A 7,031-nucleotide genomic window follows, 5' to 3' on the forward strand; every position below is an offset into this window, starting at 1 on the left:
TGTGTGTTTGCTCTGTTCATCACATCACTGTGCAGGGATAGCAGGTGAGACATGGATGACCAGCAGAACACTGATACACCTGCAACTTAAACCAGCAATCCCAAATTTCTGTGTCAACAGGACTCTTCTTTAAAAAAAGAACATTTTCCAGGCTGAGGAAATTCCACCATACTCTCAGAATTGTGTCTGAGGGCTGAAGGCAGGAGGATGAAACCACATAATGTTATTTTTGGGGTGTACAGGTGCTGGTGTCCTGGTGTCAGGGCTGACAATTCCGGGCTCTGTGTGCCGTGTGGTTTGCATCCACAAGCCGCCTGTTAGCAGGGCTGCAGCTCCGGCTGAAAGCATCCATATGGTGCTTGGGGAGAGCCACAATCAGAGTATCTGCTGACAGGCTGGGCTATCACATGCTCCTCTCATAAATAATCTGCAGAGACTGTGAGAAGGAAACTTAGATCCACACCGAGACTCGCCTGACCTTTCCCTCCTCGGCTCAGCCCTCGCCCGTGTCTGCGTGTCGACAGCACAGACAGTTGGCGAGTCTGGATTTGGGGAAGGTGTTAGGAGCAGTTGGAATGACAGCATGGACATAGCCTTTGGGATCAGCTCTGCCTCAGCACAGCTCCCCAGCCCTGGTGAGAAAACGCTGCTTTGGAAAATGCTTTGGCTTCAGGCTCTGGAACGGAGCCCTTCAAAAATGGAGCCACTGAGCGTTTTTATCCTGGCCTTAGAACACTTTACAAAGCATTCGGGCTGAGGAAGAGGAGACTTAACCCAAAGGGGACATTACAGACTCTTCAAATATGCAAAAGGTTTCTGCAGAGCGGGAGGGAATTAGCTCTTCCCTGCTTGCTGTGGGACCAGGATGAGAAATAATGAGCTTACAGCTTGGAAAAGGCCCTAGAAATTAGGGACTGGGCTAAGGGTAAGAATTGTAGAGAACCAGAAGAAATCCCTAGGAAAGAAATGGAATAATCACCTTTGGACAGTTTTATTTAACGAGAAATTAGTAAAACATCTGCTCTGAAGAGTTCAGGGAGAATCGTTCTGATCTCAGGGAGAAGGATGGGGTAAATAATCCCCTGCAATCCCTGTCAGCCCTAGTTTTGCATGAGGCAAAGGAGATGTGATTTCCCAAATTTACAAAGCAGGTTAGAGCACAGGCTGGGTTTGGATTCCAGCTCAGATCCTCCGTGTGCACCTAATACACCAGACTAAATACTAAGTAAAAAAAAAGCAACACAGGTTTTCCCAAGTGTTCTATCTTCCACAAGGTTGGGTTGTTTTTTTTTTTAAATCCAGTATGAACAGTGACTCCAAACCGTGGCTGATATTCACAGCATTTCCCTTGGGAAAAACTCCCACTTTTCCTATTTTTTTCCCACATGAGCTGCCTCACAATGAAACGAGCGTATTTCACATTCAGAATAATAAATCATCCACTCATTTTTTCTGGTACAACAGGACTGAAAAGGCTTTTTTATTTTTTTTTTCCAAGGAACAAAGCTGTTCCTCTGCAGTTCTGCACCCTTCCTGGAAGACAGCACTCAGTGTGTGGGGCTGGGAGCTCAGCAGCTGTCAGCAGTATTAAATTCACCAGGAACACGGAGAGAAAAGCCCCATAAAATAAAAGGAAGGACACTGTGCTGATAATAACTTGCATTTCAACCTGAATTCAAATACCTCCCCTCAGTTCTTTGCTCACAAATTGTTCTTATCGATCCAGCTCAGCTCAAGATTAATGTGGGTTTGGTTTTCTTATAAGTGTGCAGCCATTACCCAGCTGCTATTGGAGACTTTCAGGCAGAATACGACTGTAGAGAATTGTTTGCAGTGCCTTTAAATAACTCTTCTGGGAAGTTTTCATCTTAAATTTGCCTCAAGATGGTGGCTACCCTTAAGAACAAATTCCCATACTTCAAATTTCACCTTCTGAGTTAGGAGAACTTAAGGAAGAAGTGGTGAAAATGGCAAAATATCAGTTTTAGGGGTAGAAAAGTGTAATTTGAGAGAAGGGAAGCTAGAGAGGAACCCCACATTTTGCCAGGGTGTGTTTTCTCCGAGGTCTGACAACAGCTGAGCCCATCCCTCAGTGGGAGCACAACACTGTCTTTTGGAATATCACATGTTCTAGACTATTAGACACACTTTTTTTGGCTGGTAAATCCAAGCTAACACACAGATGTGTGCAATGTCCTCACAAACACACCATTTTCGTCGAATGTTTGGCTAAAAAACTCCCTGCACTCCCCCTGCAAGAAGGATTGCCCAAGACCTCCTTGCTGGGTACCATAACCGACGTCAGTTCCTGCTGTTCCTGCCGTTCCAGCAAACAGCTCTTGGCCCCAGGATCAGGTTTGAAACGGGAGCTGTTGCTTGATGGAACAGGGTGAATCGGTTGGTGTGAGCAGCACTGAGCTGTGTTTGTGTACTGATTTCCCTCAGAAAATCCATAACATCTTGGCAAGCGGCAGCGGCAGCGCGAGGCAGGGCGGGGAAACCGTGGAAGAACACAGCGTGTAACAAGGTCTTCCCCTGGTTTTTGATACTCCTAGGGTTGAAGCAATCCCCCACATGCTCAAATATTAACTGAGCGCTGCGTTGCCTGTGGTTCAGGAAACGCTCTCCTCGCTGACGTTGAGAGCTGCCCGGGGTTGCACAACCACGGAGCAGCAGCCAGGAATAGCACCCCAACACCTGACCCCTCCAGAGCAGGGGGATCCTTCTGCCAGCTGAGCTGCTCCGGGTGTTGGACAGAATTAAATTGTTCAGGCTGGACGGGGACAAAGCTGGAGGGACAAGAACTGCTTGTGGTAGAAGTGCTGTGATGTCTTGGGCGACTCCAGGCACTTAGATTGACTGGTTCCTCATGGAAGCAAGGGCAGCATGGTGAAGAAAGATCATACCCTCTTCCATAAGTCATAGAATCATGGAATGTTTGGGGTTGGAAGTGACCTTAAAGTTTTGGCTTGGAAGGGACCTTAAAGCCCATCCAGTGCCACCCCCAGCCATGAGCAGGGACACCTTCCACTATCCTGGATGGCTCCACGCCCTGTCCAGGGGCTCTTCCAGGCATGAGGCACTCACAGCTTCTCTGGGAATCTGTTCCAGGGTCTCACCACCCTCCTGGGGAAGAACTCCTTCCCAATATCCCATCTACCCCTGCCCTCTGGCAGAGGGGAGCCAGTTACAGAGAGGGCACGAGCTCTGCTCTAAAGCAGGAGGATGTGACCACTTCCTCAGCCATCAGCAGCTTTTCTGCAGTGCTCTGGATTTTCCCTGAACAGCCCAGCCTGTCCAATGCTGTTTATCCTGAAAATCTGGTGAAAGCAATGTCCACAAAGCAAGGAAGTGGGAAATCATAGACCCAGGACAAGAAGAGCTGTTTTCCAGCTTAAAATACATCATAAAAATCAAAGCAAAATTCTGCAACCTTTCTATTGTGATATTCTCTCTTTGATGTGTCCTCCCTCCAAGGATGGGAGCAAATTTTTTGGAGGCAGGAGCAGTCTTTGTTTTTTTATTACAAAGCAGAAATCTCAGGGTAGGCTCCTGCCAAAAAAACATGCTGCAAATACTCTCTGTGGCAAACAGGGCTTGCAGACAGGCTTTGTTCATCTGTCTCGGCCTGCCTTGCCATACTTTTCTGTCCCTCTTGCCAAATGGAAAATAAATCATTCTCCCCTCGTTGTTCTGGTTATAATTGGCTGGATATGCCATCAGCTGGCTCATCCCCTCTCCGAGCCTGGGAAGGCATAAACACTTCCAGGATTACAGAAAATGAGGACACTGACTTTGGGACCCATCCAAAGCCCTTTAGTGAGCGTGAAGACTAATTGACTACAGCGAGAGCTGCATCAGCTCCTTAATTGCTGAGGGGAAATGAAACAATAACATTTCCCCTTTTGCTACATCCTTTTCCAAGAGCCCTGTGGTAAGGGCTGCGAGCTCAGACAGCAGCACTGGAGAGCTCCGGGCCATTATTCTGGAATGTTTTCCAAGGAAGGTGCTCAGACAGTGCCACAGAGGATGGCAGATGATGATAACACACTTTTCCTGTTTTCCCTACTGTCACAAACAAAGCTGCTTGATTCAGATGATGGATTTGGTGAGATAGGGGAGGAAGCAGCAGTTTTAGGCTTTGATGACTGAAGGTGAAGGTGATATTCAGTTATAACCTCCCTGTTGCACACCAGGTCTCCACCTTCTGGGCCTCAGGGACCTTGGATGTGCCCAGGCTCCAAAGCTATTGTGTGTTTCTCCACAAGAACAGCACTGGAAATTGGATACAGCAATTATTTCTCCCCTCTGATGTGATGAAGGGCTGGGATTCCCTCACTCTGTCCCGTTAGAAGGGCAAACATGGTCACTTGGAGCACTGTGAGCTCTGCCTCGGGCTTTGCTGGGCTCTGGCTGGCGTCATTGTGCCATGGAGGTGGGCACTGCCTTTCCCCTGTGCCCTTCCTCATCTGCAGGAAATCAGCACGGGACAATGGAGCTGTGTGGGAATTGGCATGGATTTGTGATGGGCTGTCCATCCCAGCCCTTTCCAGTCCTGCCTTCTGCTGGCTTGGACTGGAAAGGGGGTCAGTGGGCCAAGGGAAATCTGATGGATGGGAAATGTGGCTCAGCACCCCCAGAGCCAAGACTGTGGTGTCACATTGTAGGGGTCAGGTGGGTGAGGGAAAGGAGAGAAGCTTGTAGGGTGTTTAGGCAGCAGGTGCATTCAGTGGGAAAGGAAAAAGAACAAAGTTCAGATAAAAATATAAAAGCAAAAGAGGGGAAAGCATGTGTGTGCTGCAGACTGCCGTGGTTCTGCTCCAGGCAATGTCACCCAGGACATCTTTTGTTTCATTCACACGAAAATCCTTGCCATCAGTACTTTCCCCTGTCCCCTCCGTGAATCCATCTCTTCCTAAACAAACAGACATGACAAGGCCTCCAAAAGCTGTGTCAGAACCTTTAAACACCAGCTGAGCATAATGTAAAAGCCATGTGATTCCCTACAGGTGGAAAACAGCTCCGGCCGTGTTTCCAAAGGTTTCACGTTTGGTTTACATGACTCACTGCTCATGTGCCTTGCTTTAGATGCTCGGAGCAGCTTTTTGTAATGTCATCAGAACTGTGGGCACTCCGTTTGTCCATCACTGAGGGCCCAAAGGATTAGCACAGCACTAAAAATGACACCTCATCCTGCCTGTGGGCAGTCGGGGGTGGAATGCAGGGGTTCAGCCTGGGAGAAGCTGAGCATTTACTCATCCCAGGACTGGAGCAGTGTTGTTTGTACCATGAGCCAGGCAGCCTGGACTCATCGTGTCATCATCCCATATCCACATCCTTGGGAATCAGGGTGTCCTGACCCTGACAACAACAGCTGCCCATCAGACCCTTGGCAAAACCTGTGGGCAGCTCAAGCATCTCATCTGGTCAGAGGACTGTGAGCAGTAGGACAAGGAGGTGATGCTCCCTTCTCTGCTCACATGAAATCCCACTGGAGCTCTGTGTCCAGCCCTGGAGCCCTCAATGTAATGAGGACGTGGAGCTGCTGGAGAGAGTCCAGAGGAGCCAGGGAAATGCTCCAAAAGCTGGGAAAACTCTGCTCTGGAGCCAGGCTGGGAGAGGAGAAGGCTCCAGGGAGAGCTCAGAGCCCCTGCAGGGCCTGAAGGGGCTCCAGGAGAGATGGAGAGGGACTGGGGACAGGGATGGAGGGACAGGACACAGGGAATGGCTCCCACTGCCAGAGGGCAGGGATGGATGGGATACTGGGGGGGAATTGTTCCCTGGCAGGGTGGGCAGGCCCTGGCACAGCTGTGGCTGCCCCTGGATCCCTGGCAGTGCCCAAGGCCAGGCTGGACAGGGCTGGGAGCAGCCTGGGGTGGTGGAAGGTGTCCCTGCCATGGCAGGGGGTGAATGGGATGATTTTAAGGTCCCTTCCAACCCAAACCATTGTGGGATTCTGCGGTGCCAGAGGTGTGTTCCTCCTCCACCCTCTGCCAGCTCCTTGCTCTGCAGAGCAGCCTCCCTGCAGCGATTCTCGTGGGCGATGCTCTCAGACTTTCTGCATCAATTCAATCTCTGTTTTTTCCGTCTCCTGCCAGTTTGGGGATTTGTTGCTCGATTGTCATGGCGACTGCATCCGTGGGACCCTCGCTGAGGGTGAGGCCCCTCCATTAGGATTCAGGGCAGCACTTCAGCCAGCATCACTGGGGACCCTCTTGTGCCGAGCAATCTCTGAGAGCAGGGAGCTCGTTCCACTGCAGAAATCCCAGCTGAACAGCGTCTGTTCACAGCAAACCAGGCTGGCTCTAATTTTTGTTAATTATGTAGAAGCAACTTGATTTCCTCGTGAGCCTGTTGTCAGCACAGCCCTCACAGTCTATTCCTGGCCAGCAGGATGAGGATGCTTAAGAACCCCAAAGGACTCTGCAGCTGTTTTGCGGAACAACATGGAAATGAAAAGGAGCCATTTCCAGAATAAATTAAAAAAAGAAAACAAAAAAAGACATAACCCTAGGTATTTCTTGCAGAACACTGTGGAAAAGAGGAGCCATTTGCAAAAAATCTGAGGTCTGGCAGAAAAGCAGGGAAAAGAAGGAGTGGGGGAAAAAAGAACGAAACAATCAAAAGAGGGGCAGAGAAGGAGATTTTTGTACGGAAAGAGGTTTTTCAGGCAGCATCCCGGGAATGGCGGTGAAGACGCGAGCGCCGGGAAGGGCCGGGAGGCGGAGGGCAGGAACAAGAGCCCTGCGCGCGGGGCTGTTTTCAGAGGAGCCTCGTTAGCGCAGTAGGTAGCGCGTCAGTCTCATAATCTGAAGGTCGTGAGTTCGATCCTCACACGGGGCAAAAGGTGGTTTCCTCATTTTTTTCCCCCCTCTCCCGCAGCCACGCGTTCCCAAGGGAAGAGAATGTCTATTTTTATCATGGAATTAGAGCAGGAGGCGGGACGGGGCGCGGTGAACCCGGCCCCAGCCCTGCACCGGCCCGCAGCGCTCCCCGTTACCGGGCACCGGCCCCGCCATGCGCACGGTCCG

General features: G+C 50.2%; 1 non-coding gene across 1 annotated transcript; it reads left to right on the forward strand.

Moving 5' to 3' along the window:
• The first annotated feature begins 6,770 nt into the window (after nucleotides 1-6,770).
• TRNAM-CAU (transfer RNA methionine (anticodon CAU)) lies at nucleotides 6,771-6,843 on the forward strand. Its single transcript has one exon. It is a non-coding gene; the product is annotated as a tRNA-Met (tRNA).
• The last annotated feature ends 188 nt before the right edge of the window (nucleotides 6,844-7,031 follow it).

The sequence above is a fragment of the Passer domesticus genome, chromosome 12 (assembly GCF_036417665.1).
Source record: "Passer domesticus isolate bPasDom1 chromosome 12, bPasDom1.hap1, whole genome shotgun sequence".
In the NCBI taxonomy this organism is placed as follows: domain Eukaryota; kingdom Metazoa; phylum Chordata; class Aves; order Passeriformes; family Passeridae; genus Passer; species Passer domesticus.